We start from the raw sequence: 15,153 nt of genomic DNA on the forward strand, positions 1-15,153 counted from the left end.
ATATACATATACAGGATGCGTCACAATGTTATTAACACTTCTGAGAATTTGCAACAACGCCACGAGAAATGTGCCGCCTCCTCTCGGCTCTGGAGACCACCTGGAGAAGATTCCAGGCGTAGCGTTGACAATGATCACGTTACAGTGTAGTATCATCCGTTCTTTTCCCATTAAAAACGATAAAAAGTCTAGTCCCATATAAGTCTTCACATCTGTTTCGAAACAACCTGTGTAGACACTTGGGTCTTTGCAGAACGCATGGGCCCTCTTTCGCTCTTGGTTATTGTTTGACTTGCACCCCACTGGGATTTTTGCACACAGCGGTGATATACGGTGCTTTTTCTGGAAGACTTTGCTGTTTTTTCCTGGATTTTTTTGTTTGCGCTTAGCCACTTTAAGATGTTTCTTGTTCCTGTTTTTGTTTGTTGCGGCTGCATCCGATTCAAGAACCGAATGGCTCACAGGGCTACACCAAATACATGAAACTGAAAACTGAAACACTCCGAGGGCCCCTTGCCTGCAACTACACATCTGGCAGCTTCATCAGCGTCCGATTCAAGTGAGACTCACTGCTGATGAGACACTGATTGTCAGAACCGGCCTAGAGTTCGACTTGTGTTGAACCAATGTCGCTGAAATGACGCACTCCCAGAAGGCCGTGCTACAGATGGGATGTGTAAAGAATGTAATGTGTTGGTGTTGGTAGTACAGGTGCTGTCGCTGTTAGTAGTACAGCTGCTATAGGTGCAGGTGACGTCAGTACAGGTGCTGTAGGTGCAAGTGACGTCAGTACAGGTGCTCTAGGTCTGTCGGTGACGTCAGTACGGGTGCTGTAGGTGTAGGTGACGTTAGTGCAGGTGCTGTAGGTGCAGGTGACGTCAGTGCAGGTGCTGTAGATGGCGTCAGTGCAGGTGCTGTAGGTGTGGGTGACGTCAGTGTAGGTGCTGTAGGTGTGGGTGACGTCAGTGCAGGTGCTGTAGGTGCAGGTGACGTCAGTACAGGTGAAGGTGACGTCAGTGCAGGTGCTGTAGGTGTGGGTGACGTCAGTGCCAGGTGCTGTAGGTGTAAGTGGACGTCCAGTACAGGTGCTGTAGGTGCAGGTGAACGTCAGTGCAGGTGCTAGTAGGTGTAGTTGACGTCAGTACAGGTGCTGTAGGTGTAGGTGACGTCAGTGCAGGTGTAGGTGACGTCAGTGCAGGTGCTGTAGGGTGTGGGTGACGTCAGTTGCCAGGTGGCTGTAGGTGCAGGTGACGTCAGTGCAGGTGCTGTAGGTGACGTCCAATTGCAGGGTGAGCTGTTAGGTTGTAGGGTGACGTCAGTAGTACAGGTGCTGTAGGTGTAAGTGGACGTCAGTGCAGGTGTGCTGTAGGTGTAGTGACGTCAGTACAGGTGCTGTAGGTGTAGGTTGACCGTCAGTGCAGGTGCTGTAGGTGTAAGTGACGTCAGTGCAGGTGCTGTAGGTGTAAGTGACGTCAGTGTAGGTGCTGTAGGTGCGGGTGACGTCACCTGCAGTCGCGCGCACAGCAGCACCGCCCAGAGGCACGCGGCGACGTGGGGGCCGAAGGCCGCGACCCCCCCGCCTCGGCCGAGCGGCCACGGGGCTCACACCGGGGTCCCCGTAGCAGCAGGAGGAGGAGGGGGGGTCCCCGTAGCAGGAGGAGGAGGAGGAGGGGGGGGTCCCCGTAGCAGGAGGAGGAGGAGGAGGGGGGGTCCCCGTAGCAGCAGGAGGAGGAGGGGGGTCCCTGCAGGAGGAGGGGCCCCTGTAGAGGGAGGGATCCCTGCAGGCTCCATGGAGCTTGCTCGGTTCCCCGAGGTTCCGTGCGCCCTGGGGGTCGCCGCCGTCCAGCGCGACTCTTCTGGGGGCGAGGGGACCCCCCGCACCGCCGCCCACCACCACTGGTCACGTGGTCGCGCCGGGGCACCCAAGGCCCTCTGCCGGGGTCCACTTCTGGGGGTCGCCTGGTGCGGTGGGGGGCACCCTCGTGCCAAACAACGGTGCCTCCTCCTCCACCACCTCCTCCACCTCCTCACGCCGAGTGACCATCGGCGCAGACATCATCAGATCAGCAAGCGCAATCCGTTGGCTGACGGTGGTGCCGCTGCTCCATGAGCACTTGCAGCAACAGCAGCAGCACCAGCACCGGCAGCACCAGCACCAGCAGCAGCAGAAACACTAACAGAGCCCTAGCGGCAGCACCAGCAGCACTAGCATCGTTAATAGTATTACAGCCACCAGCAATAATAGCAGTGAGACGTTTTAGGAGAGGCAATAAGATCAATGTATTCACCAAAAGCAGCTCAATGAGCACCACCACCACTCGTGACCAGCAGCAGTGACGATGGCAGTCGGGTCCAGCTGCAGCAGCAGCAGATGATAAATCAGTGGTGGAACAAGCTATAGCTGCAGCATCGGGCTTGTCATACTCAATAGTTCAATCAGCACCAGCAGCATTAAGATCCACAGCTAACCCAGCAGCAGCATCAGATCCACACCTCACCCAGCAGCAGCAGCATCAGATCCACACCTAACGCAGCAGCACCAGCAGCAGCACCAGCAGCAGCAGCAGCACCAGCAGCAGGCTGCTGTTGTTGTGGGTGGTGTCTGTGCGTCTCTGTACTCGCCTCGACTGAGCCCGGATCTCACCGGGAGTCGCCCACTGCCCGCAGCAGGAACACGCAGCAGGGACACGCCCCGCCTCGCCCCCTAGCGGGGGGCACGGCCGGGGGGGGGCGGGTGGGGGTGAGGTAATTGATCTGATTAACAGCGATACAACAATGTGGGCTATGGGTCTCTATGTAAGTCTATGGGTCTCTATGGGAGTCTATGGGTCTCTATGTAAGTCTATGGGTCTCTGTGTAAGTCTATAAGTCTCTATGCAAATCTGTGGGTCTCTGTCAGTATATGGGTCTCTATGTAAGTCTATGGGTATCTGTGTGAGTCTATGGGTCTCTGTATGAGTCTATGGGTCTCTATGTAAGTCTATGGGTCTCTGTGTAAGTCTATGGGTCTCTGTGTAAGTCTATGGGTCTCTGTGCAAGTCTATGGGTCTCTATGTAAGTCTATGGGTCTCTATGTAAGTCTATGGGTATCTATGTAAGTCTATGGGTCTCTATGTAAGTCTATGGGTCTCTGTGTAAGTCTATGGGTCTCTGTGTAAGTCTATGGGTCTCTGTGTAAGTCTATGGGTCTCTGTGTACGTCTATGGGTCTCTGTGTAAGTCTATGGGTCTCTATGTAAATCTGTGGGTCTCTATGTAAGTATATGGGTCTCTATGTAAGTATATGGGTCTCTATGTAAGTCTATGGGTCTCTATGGAATTATATGGGTCTCTATGTCAGTATATGGGTCTCTATGTAAGTCTATGATCTCTATGTAAGTCTATGGGTCTCTATGTAAGTCTATGGGTCTCTATGTAAGTCTATGGGTCTCTATGTGAGTCTATGGGTCTGTGTGTGGGTCTCTATGTGAGTCTATGGGTCTCTCTGTGTGTGGGTCTCCATGTGAGTCTATGGTCTCTCTGTGTGTAGGTCTCCATGTGAGTCTATGGGTCTCTCTGTGTGTGGGTCTCCATGTGAGTCTATGGGTCTCTCTGTGTGTGGTCTCTATGTGAGTCTATGGGTCTCTCTGTGTGTGGGTCTCCATGTGAGTCTATGGGTCTCTCTGTGTGTGGGTCTCCATGTGAGTCTACGGGTCTCTCTGTGTGTGGGTCTCTATGTGAGTCTACGGGTCTGTCTGTAAGTGTGTGGGTCTCTATGTATGTCTATGGGTCTCTACGTGAGTCTATGGGTCTCTAAGTGTGTGGGTCTCCATGTGAGTCTATGGGTCTCTCTGTAAGTGTGTGGGTCTCTATGTATGTCTATGGGTCTCTACGTGAGTCTATGGGTCTCTAAGTGTGTGGGTCTCCATGTGAGTCTATGGTCTCTCTGTAAGTGTGTGGGTCTCTATGTATGTCTATGGGGTCTCTACGTGAGTCTATGGGTCTCTAAGTGTGTGGGTCTCCACGTGAGTCTATGGGTCTCTCTGTAAGTGTGTGGGTCTCTATGTATGGTCTATGGGTCTCTACGTGAGTCTATGGGTCCTCTAAGTGTGTGGGTCTCCGTGTGGGTCCCATCGGAAGCGAGTGCGGGTTGGTTGGTTGCGGCGAGACGCAGGCGGCGCCGCTCTTTGGCTGCCCCCTTGCGGGCAGCCGTGTGTTTACAAACACGAAGATGATCATTGATGAAGTATAGCGGGGAATGGGGTGTCACTGTGGAATGTGTTGGTGATGACAACATGGACAACAGTCACACTGTGTGGTGGTTGTTGTTGTTAAATAATAACTAAGGGGGGACACAAACTAAATAGACGCAGTTTATTCCATCTCCTCTGTTGTGTATCGAAGTCAGAATGGGTGCTGTCGTGTTCTTGCTGTTGTCTGTGTACAAGTCGCTCTCTCTCTGTCTCTCTGTCCCCCCTCCTCCCTGTGCCCAATCGCCATTCCCTTCCGTCTCGCTCGTTTGGAACAAGCTCTGCCCCTCACCCCCAACCATCAATCAGCCTCACTCACCTCGCTTCCCTTCGCACCTCCACGCACCGCGCACCGATTGTCATCATCTCTCACTTCGCCACACCCCTCTTTCCCCAACCTTCCCCCATCACTGAACACCACCACCATCACCACCATCCCCTCTCACAACTTCAACCATCACCACCAACAATAACAACCGCCATTCGCCACTAAGTGGCGGTGGACGTCACCACGACGCTTGTGCCAGGCCATGTGCACCTTGAGGCCACGTGAAGTGTCGAACGCCCGCTGGCAGGAGGTCACGGGGCGACCCAGGTGCCACGGGTCGACTGACTGAGATGACCGAGATGACTGGCTGATGCACCACCTGTGCCCCCTACTGTGCCAACTTGCTTGCTTTAGCCACCTGGCGCTCCGCTCGGTTGTTGTGAGCGTCGCTCCTCCGCCCTCCGTTGTTGCTGGAGGGCGACTGCCTCCAACTGCCCAGTAGCGTCCTTCACGTGCCTCCTCCACAGAGGCCGATCTTGACACCGCTGGTACCAGTCATCGGCAAGTCCACTCAGCTCCACGTCCTCCTGTACCACATCACTCCATCTCTTTTCTAGCCCGTGCCGCGCCCGTTTAGCCCCCCTCGATCCGGCCGAACAAAAGCTGTTTAGGCATGCGGTGGCTGGGCATGTGGGCTACATGACCCAGCCAACGCAGCCTTGCCTGCCGGAGGAGCTCACCGATGGGACTTTGCCCAGATCTTTTAAGGATTTGTGAGCTCCTCACATCATCACCACTACCATCCCCTCTTCACAACTTCAACCATCACCATCATCACCACCACCATCACCACCACCATCACCACCACCACTACCACCATCACAACCATCCCCTCGTCACAACGTCCCTGCCCCGTGCGTCATCACACCCACTCATCATCAACGCCTCGTCGACACTCTCATCATCATCTTCTTCTCTTTCACGCATCATCATCACACTCATCAACTCGTCTCATCGCACTGTTCTGCGATGTAAATAGTTCATTGTTTGTTCGCCGCCTTCGGCAAGGCGCAATATCCATCACAATAAGATCAGCTCACGATGCCTTGGGTGACCATGGAGGTGCAAGATGATGATCCAGATGATGGTGATGATGACGTAGATGACAATGATGACGGCGCCGGAGGATGATGATGACGATGACGTAGATGATGAGTATGGTGATGACGCCGATGATGACGCTGATGATGATGATGATGGAGTAGATGATGATGGTGGTGGTGGTGAATGTGGGCCGGCCACACCGATTCGATTTGTGGAGGCGATCAGGATCGACTTCCTTGGCGGTGGGAATGTAACGGGTATGTAACGGGAATGTAACGGAAATATAACGTGGCAATTATATAATGAAGGGCCATTGCCCGAAACGTCGCCTATGATACAAAGATTGTGTACTTTTAAGCATACTCACGCACTCACACACACTCACTCACACACACTCACTCTCACACACACTCACAGACACACTCACACACACTCACTCACACACACTCACTCTCGCACACACTCACTCTCACACACACTCACTCTCTACTCACAGACACTCACTGTCACACACATTCACTGTCACACACTCACTCTCACACTCTCACACACACGCACTCTCACACACACTCACTCTCACACACTCTCACACACACTCACACAGCCTCATACACTCACACAGGCTCACACACACACGCACTCACACACACACTCACACACAGGCTCACACACACACATACGCTCACACACACGCTCACACACGCACTCACACACACTCACACACACACGCAGGGGCACAGCGGAGGTTGCCAGCGAGAGCCGCACAATAACAACGTGCGGCTTCTGAGTTGCTGAGAAAAGCAGGAAGCCCCATGGGTGGTGGCGCACGGATGCAGGGTGGGTGGTGGTGGTGTTGTGGGTGTGGTGGTGTGTGTGGTGGTGTGCACGTGGTGGTCATGGTGTGGATGGTGTGTGTTGGGTAATTGTGGGGTGGTGGTGTTGTGGGTGTGGTGGTGTGTGTGGTGGTGTGCACGTGGTGGTCATGGTGTGGATGGTGTTGTTGGGTAATCGTGGGGTGGTGGTGGTGTTGTGGATGTGGTGGTGTGTGTGGTGGTGTGCACGTGGTGGTCATGGTGTGGATGGTGTGTGTTGGGTAATCGTGGGGTGGTGGGTGTTGTGGGTGTGGTGGTGTGTGTGGTGGTGTGCACGTGGTGGTCATGGTGTGGATGGTGTGTGTTGGGTAATCGTGGGGTGGTGGTGGTGTTGTGGGTGTGGTGGTGTGTGTGGTGGTGTGCACGTGGTGGTCATGGTGTGGGATGGTGTGTGTTGGGGTAATCGTGGGGTGGTGGTGGTGTTGTGGGTGTGGTGGTGTGTGTGGTGGTGTGCACGTGGTGGTCATGGTGTGGATGGTGTGTGTTGGGTAATCGTGGGGTGGTGGTGGTGTTGTGGGTGTGGTGGTGTGTGTGGTGGTGTGCACGTGGTGGTCATGGTGTGGATGGTGTGTGTTGGGTAATCGTGGGGTGGTGGTGGTGTTGTGGGTGTGGTGGTGTGTGTGGTGGTGTGCACGTGGTGGTCATGGTGTGGATGGTGTGTGTTGGGTAATCGTGGGGTGGTGGTGTTGTGGTGGTGGTGGTGGCAGTGTGTCGTGGTGGGTGAGTGAGAGCGGTGGGTGTAGTGGTTAGCGCTTCACTGTGCTATCGAACCCGGAGACACGAGTTCGATTCCCGTTCACGGCCAACACCACGTGACGAGTATTTGAACCGGTCCTGGGTATCCCCTAGGTCGACTCAGCCTCAAATTAGTACCCGTTGCGGTGTGTAAAAACATCGCCACTGGGGAGACAAAGGCGGCCGGGCGTGGTGCTGACCACCCACCCCCTCGTGTGCCACAGTGCCGGCCTGCACCGGTGCTGGCTGACAGCACCTGCCCCAACAGTCTATCAAGGCTATGCGGGGGAACTTTGCCTTTTGTGTGTTGATTGCAAAGCCATTCGGTGTCCAACCATTGTGGTGAACAGACGTTCACCACGAACGTTCACCACGGACGTTCAGCGCACGGCACTGAGGGCACGGGGGAATGCGGCGCCTCGGGTCGGGGCTCGGTGGCTCTCGTATCAGAGCAGCTGAGAGACAAACTCCACTCCCATGTCGGGGGGGGGGGGGCAATAAAGAGACGGAGACCACGTGGGGAGGAGACGGAGACCACGTGGGGAGGAGACGGAGACCACGTGGGAGGAGAAGGAGACCACGTGGGGAGGAGAAGGAGACCACGTGGGAGGAGAAGGAGACCACGTGGGAGGAGACGGAGACCACGTGGGGAGGAGACGGAGACCACGTGGGGAGGAGAAGGAGACCACGTGGGGAGGAGACGGAGACCACGTGGGGAGGAGACGGAGACCACGTGGGGAGGAGACGGAGACCACGTGGGAGGAGAAGGAGACCACGTGGGGAGGAGAAGGAGACCACGTGGGAGGAGAAGGAGACCACGTGGGAGGAGACGGAGACCACGTGGGGAGGAGACGGAGACCACGTGGGGAGGAGAAGGAGACCACGTGGGGGAGGAGACGGAGACCACGTGGGAGGAGACGGAGACCACGTGGGGAGGAGACGGAGACCACGTGGGGAGGAGACGGAGACCACGTGGGAGGAGAAGGAGACCACGTGGGGAGGAGACGGAGACCACGTGGGAGGAGAAGGAGACCACGTGGGAGGAGACGGAGACCACGTGGGAGGAGAAGGAGACCACGTGGGAGGAGAAGGAGACCACGTGGGGAGGAGACGGAGACCACGTGGAGGAGACGGAGACCACGTGGGAGGAGAAGGAGACCACGTGGGAGGAGACGGAGACCACGTGGGAGGAGACGGAGACCACGTGGGAGGAGACGGAGACCACGTGGGAGGAGACGGAGACCACGTGGGAGGAGACGGAGACCACGTGGGAGGAGACGGAGACCACGTGGGAGGAGACGGAGACCACGTGGGAGGAGAAGGAGACCACGTGGGAGGAGACGGAGACCACGTGGGGAGGAGACGGAGACCACGTGGGGAGGAGACGGAGACCACGTGGGGAGGAGACGGAGACCACGTGGGGAGGAGACGGAGACCACGTGGGGAGGAGAAGGAGACCACGTGGGGAGGAGACGGAGACCACGTGGGGAGGAGACGGAGACCACGTGGGGAGGAGACGGAGACCACGTGGGGAGGAGACGGAGACCACGTGGGGAGGAGACGGAGACCACGTGGGGAGGAGACGGAGACCACGTGGGAGGAGACGGAGACCACGTGGGAGGAGACGGAGACCACGTGGGAGGAGACGGAGACCACGTGGGGAGGAGACGGAGACCACGTGGGGAGGAGAAGGAGACCACGTGGGGAGGAGACGGAGACCACGTGGGAGGAGACGGGAGACCACGTTGGGGAGGAGAAGGAGACCACGTGGGGGAGGAGAAGGAGGACCACGTGGGAGGAGACGGAGACCACGTGGGAGGAGACGGAGACCACGTGGGAGGAGACGGAGACCACGTGGGGGGAGACGGAGACCACGTGGGGAGGAGACGGAGACCACGTGGGGAGGAGACGGAGACCACGTGGGGAGGAGACGGAGACCACGTGGGGAGGAGACGGAGACCACGTGGGGAGGAGACGGAGACCACGTGGGGAGGAGACGGAGACCACGTGGGGAGGAGACGGAGACCACGTGGGAGGAGACGGAGACCACGTGGAGGAGACGGAGACCACGTGGGAGGAGACGGAGACCACGTGGGAGGAGACGGAGACCACGTGGGGAGGAGACGGAGACCACGGGGGGAGGAGAAGGAGACCACGTGGGAGGAGACGGAGACCACGTGGGAGGAGACGGAGACCACGTGGGGAGGAGACGGAGACCACGTGGGAGGAGACGGAGACCACGTGGGAGGAGACGGAGACCACGTGGGAGGAGACGGAGACCACGTGGGAGGAGACGGAGACCACGTGGGAGGAGACGGAGACCACGTGGGAGGAGACGGAGACCACGTGGGAGGAGACGGAGACCACGTGGGAGGAGACGGAGAGTGGCAATGAGCAAGGTGGGAGCAACAGGGCGGAGACGGGGGAGCAGGACCTGGAGAAGAGAGGAGGTTCCACGCGGCGAGCCAGGGATGAGGACACAGGGAGTGATGGTGACCCAGGACAGGAGGGAGTGCTGCAGCAGGAGCAGCAGCAGCAGGAACAGCAACAGCAGGAACAGCAGGAACAGCAACAGCAGGAACAGCAGCAGCAGGAACAGCAACAGCAGGAACAGCAGCAGCAGGAACAGCAACAGCAGGAACAGCAACAGCAGGAACAGCAGCAGCAGGAACAGCAGCAGCAGGAGCAGCAACAGCAGGAACAGCAACAGCAGGAACAGCAGCAGCAGGAACAGCAGCAGCAGCAGGAACAGCAGCAGCAGGAACAGCAACAGCAGGAGCAGCAACAGCAGGAACAGCAGCAGCAGGAACAGCAGCAGCAGCAGGAGCAGCAGCAGCAGGAACAGCAACAGCAGGAGCAGCAGCAGCAGGAACAGCAGCAGCAGGAACAGCAACAGCAGGAAACAGCAGCAGCAGGAACAGCCGCAGCAGCAGGAGCAGCAGCAGCCAGGAACAGCAACAGCAGGAACAGCAGCAGCAGGAGCAGCAACAGCAGGAACAGCAACAGCAGGACAGCAGCAGCAGGAACAGCAGCAGCAGCAGGAACAGCAGCAGCAGGAAACAGCAAACAGCAGGAGCAGCAACAGCAGGAACAGCAACAGCAGGAACAGCAGCAGCAGGAACAGCAGCAGCAGCAGGAGCAGCAGCAGCAGGAACAGCAACAGCAGGAGCAGCAACAGCAGGAACAGCAGCAGCAGGAGCAGCAACAGCAGGAACAGCAGCAGCAGGAGCAGACCAGCAGCAGGAACAGCAACAGCAGGAACAGCAAGCAGCAGCAGGAACAGCAACAGCAGGAGCAGCAGCAGCAGGAACAGCAACAGCAGGAACCGCAACAGCAGGAACAGCAGCAGCAGGAGCAGCAGCAGCAGGAACAGCAACAGCAGCAGGAACAGCAGCAGCAGGAACAGCAGCAGCAGGAACAGCAACAGCAGGAGCAGCAGCAGCAGGAACAGCAGCAGCAGCAGGAACAGCAGCAGCAGGAACAGCAGCAGCAGGAACAGCAACAGCAGGAACCAGCAGCAGCAGGAACAGCAACAGCAGGAACAGCAGCAGCAGGAACAGCAGCAGCAGGAACAGCAGCAGCAGGAACAGCAACAGCAGGAACAGCAGCAGCAGGAACAGCAACAGCAGGAACAGCAGCAGCAGGAACAGCAGCAGCAGGAACAGCAGCAGCAGGAAACAGCGCAGCAGGAACAGCAACAGCAGGAACAGCAACAGCAGGAACAGCAGCAGCAGCAGGAACAGCAGCAGCAGGAACAGCAACAGCAGGAACAGCAACAGCAGGAACAGCAACAGCAGCAGGAACAGCAGCAGCAGGAACAGCAACAGCAGGAACAGCAGCAGCAGGAACAGCAAACAGCAGGAGCAGCAGCAGCAGGAAACAGCAGCAGCAGCAGGAACAGCAGCAGCAGGAACAGCAGCAGCAGGAACAGCAACAGCAGGAGCAGCAACAGCAGGAACAGCACAGCAGGAACAGCAGCAGCAGGAGCAGCAACAGCAGGAACAGCAACAGCAGGAACAGCAGCAGCAGGAACAGCAGCAGCAGCAGGAACAGCAGCAGCAGCAGGAGCAGCAGCAGCAGGAACAGCAACAGCAGGAACAGCAGCAGCAGGAGCAGCAACAGCAGGAACAGCAGCAGCAGGAGCAGCAACAGCAGGAACAGCAGCAGCAGGAGCAGCAACAGCAGGAACAGCAACAGCAGGAAAAGCGCAGCAGGAGCAGCAGCAGCAGGAACAGCAACAGCAGAACAGCAGCAGCAGGAGCCGCAGCAACAGCAGGAACAGCAACAGCAGGAACAGCAGCAAGCAGGAACAGCAGCAGCAGCAGGAACAGCAGCAGCAGCAGGAGCAGCAGCAACAGCAGGAACAGCAGCAGCAGGAACAGCAGCAGCAGCAGGAACAGCAGCAGCAGCAGGAACAGCAGCAGCAGGAACAGCAGCAACAGCAGGAACAGCAGCAGCAGGAACAGCAGCAGCAGGAACAGCAACAGCAGGAACAGCAGCAGCAGCAGGTACAGCAGCAGCAGGAACAGCAGCAGCAGGAACAGCAGCAGCAGGAACAGCAGCAGCAGCAGGAACAGCAGCAGCAGGAACAGCAGCAACAGCAGGAACAGCAGCAGCAGGAACAGCAACAGCAGGAACAGCAGCAGCAGGAAACAGCAGCAGCAGGAACAGCAGCAACAGCAGGAACAGCAGCAGCAGGAACAGCAGCAGCAGCAGGAACGCAACAGCAGAGGAACAGCAGCAGCAGCAGGAACAGCAGCAGCAGGAGCAGCAGCAACAGCATGAACAGCAGCAGCAGCAGGAACAGCAGCAGCAGGAACAGCAGCAGCAGCAGGAACAGCAGCAGCAGGAGCAAGCAGCAACAGCAGGAACAGCAGCAGCAGCAGGAACAGCAGCAGCAGGAGCAGCAGCAGGAGGAATGCCGAGCCTGCACCAGTGGGGACAATGCCAAGAGGAAGATCGTGTGGGCATTCGGAGGGAGTGGGTGATGAATGGGTTTAGTGGGTGGGTGGGTGAGTGGGTTGGTGAGTAGGTGAGTAGGTGGGTAAGTGGGCTATTGAGTGAATGGATGAGTGGGTGAATGGGCGAGTGGGTTGGTGAATGTGTGAATGGGTAGGTGAATTTGTGAGTGGATAAGTGAGTAAATGGGTGAGTGGCTAAGTGGGTTGGTGAATGGGTGAGTGGATTAGTTAGTGAATGGGTGAGTGGGTTGGTTGCATGGGTGAGTAGGTTTGGTGAATGGGTTGGTGAGTGCGTGGGTTGGTCAATGGGTGAGTGGGTTGGTGCATGGGTGAGTGGATGGGTAGTTGAATGGGTGAGCGGATTACTGAGTGAATGGATGAGTGGGTTGGTGCATGGGTGAGTGGATGGGTAGGGTGAATGGGTCAGTGGATTAGTGAGAAGGCGAGTGGGGTTTGTGTCTTGCGGGCCAGTGTTTACCTGCAGTGTTTGTGTAACCAGCGAAACTTTTGACGGTGGGGGGTTGAACCCCTGATCCTGCCCCTCTCTACAAATTGTGCTCTTGGCATCCTGCCAATGAGACGAGGAACGCAATCGGAAATCTTGGAGAGAACAGCTGCGAGCAGAGTCCTTGCACGAAATGTGCCCTTGAGAAACCCGTCTAATGATTTTAGGGGGTCTGAACTTTGATGCAATGGGTTTGTGTGTGTGTAGAGGAGGAGTTGGAGGCGCTGCTGCTGAACCTGGAGTTTGCCACTAAGAGGTGGGGCCTTTCCATCAGCCCCACCAAAACTAAGCACCTGCCTGGGTAATTTGTACCATCGGACAATCCACCCCCACAACTCCCAATCGGTGATGGGGCAGTTGTGGAGAGTGTGGAGAGTTTCCCATACCTGGGCAGTGTGCTCATGACCGGCTCTGGTTTAACAGCAGAGGTCTCACTCTGAATCAGTCGAGCGGCAATATCTTTTCATCGGTTGCGTAACGCTGTGTGGAAGCTACCTGGTATGTCGCTCCGCACGAAGCTTCAGGTCTTCTCGGCCACGGTAATTCCCTCCCTTCTCTACGCTTGCGAAACGTGGACCCCCCTAATGGAGCATCTTCGCCGGTTAGAAACATTTAGGCTGGCCTGCCTACGATCCATCCTGGGTTTAACCAGGTTGGATTGTGTGAGGAGCTCACAAATTCTTGAAAGATCTGGGCAAAGTCCCATCGATGAGCTCCTCCGGCAGGCAAGACTGCGTTGGCTGGGTCATGTAGCCCTCATGCCCAGCCACCGCATGCCTAAACAGCTTTTGTTCGGCCGGATTGAGGGAGCTAAACGGGCGCGGCACGGGCTAGAGAAGAGATGGAGTGATGTGGTACAGGAGGACGTGGAGTTGAGTGGACTTGCTGATGACTGGTACCAGCGGTGTCAAGATCGGCCTCTGTGGAGGAGGCTCGTGAAGGACGCTACTGGGCAGTTGGAGGCAGTCGCCCTCCAACAACAACGGAGGGCGGAGGAGCGACGCTCACAACAACGAGCGAAGCGCTGGGTGGCTAAAGCACAGCAAGTTGGCACAGTAGGGGGCACAGGTGGTGCATCAGCCAGTCATCTCGGTCATCTCAGTCAGACGACCCGTGGCACCTGGGTCTGCCCCGTGACCTCCTGCCAGTGGGCGTTCGGCACTTCACGTGGCCTCAAGGTGCACATGGCCTGGCACAAGCGTCGTGGTGACGTCACCGCCACTTAGTGGCGAATGGCGGTTGTTGTTGATGGTGGTGGGGTGGTCGTGGTGGGGTTGTGGTGCGGTGGTGGTGATGGTGATGATGAGGGTGGTGATGATGGTGATGGTGGTGATGGTGGTGGTGCTGGTGGCGGCGGTGGTGGTGGTGGGGTGGTGATGGTGATGGTGGTCGTGATGGTGGTGGCGGTGGTGGTGGTGATGGTGGTGGTGATGGTGGGGTGGCGGTGATGGTGGCGGTGGTGGCGGCGGTGGTGGGGTGGTGATGGTGGTCGTGATGGTGGTGGCGGCGGCGGTGGTGGTGGCGATGTCGCTGCGAGTGTAATCCCAGGCGAGTAATTTGCAAGGCGACGTCTGCGCCAACACGAGTCACCACATTGTGTGCGCGCGCGCGCGCGTTTGAGTTCGTATTGTTTTGCTGTAATCAATAAATAGGCGAAGGGATTGCGTTTATTCGCCGCCGCCGCCACCAAAGAAAATAAAACCATGACGACATCCCTCGCCATCACCCCGCCGGGGCCTTCCTCTGGAGCCAACGGAGTCGACACAATGACCACGTCGACAGCGCGAGACGCGCACAAAGGCACAGCTCCCCCGTACAGCCTCAGCAGAATGTCGGGGCAAGTGCTGTTAGTAGCGAGTTGCGGCACCGACGAAGGCCGGCACTGTGGCACGCGGAGGGGGTGGGCGGGCAGCATCACGCCCGGCCGCCTTTGTCTCTCCAGTGGCGATATTTTTTACACACCGCACCGGGTATCCATTTGAGGCTGAGTTGACCTAGGGGAGGCCCAAGACCGGTTCAGATGATCGTCGCTGGTGTTGGCCGTGAGCGGGAATCGAACTCGGATCACTGGATTCGGAGCGCAGCGTAGCGCTAACCACTACACTACCGCTCCCCCACACGCAAAAGACAAAGATCCCCCGTGTAGCCTGAACAGACTGTAGGGGCAAGTGCTGTTAGCCAGCACCTATGAAGGCCGGCACGGCACACGAGGGGGTGGGTGGCCGGCACCATGCCCAGCCGCCTTTGTCTCCCCAGTAGCGATGTTTACTATACACCGCTCCAGGTTATCAATTGAGGCCGAGTCAACCTAGGGGAGGAGGCCCAGGACCGCTGCAGATAATTTAGATAATCGTCACCGGTGTTGGCCGCGAGCGGGAATCGAACTCTAGTCGCCAGGTTCGTTCGCGCAGCACAGCGCTAACCACGGCACCACCGCTCCTCCCCACCACTCCCCACCCACCGCTCCCCACCCACCGCTC

At 57.5% G+C, this 15,153-nt stretch overlaps 1 pseudogene; it reads left to right on the forward strand.

Annotated features, from left to right (window-relative positions):
- Positions 1 to 9,881: 9,881 nt before the first annotated feature.
- Positions 9,882 to 11,293, forward strand: LOC133356202 (ras-interacting protein RIP3-like; annotated as a pseudogene).
- The last annotated feature ends 3,860 nt before the right edge of the window (positions 11,294 to 15,153 follow it).

The sequence above is a fragment of the Lethenteron reissneri genome, chromosome 53, assembly GCF_015708825.2.
Source record: "Lethenteron reissneri isolate LAM-NWPU_2019-01 chromosome 53, ASM1570882v1, whole genome shotgun sequence".
NCBI lineage: Eukaryota > Metazoa > Chordata > Hyperoartia > Petromyzontiformes > Petromyzontidae > Lethenteron > Lethenteron reissneri.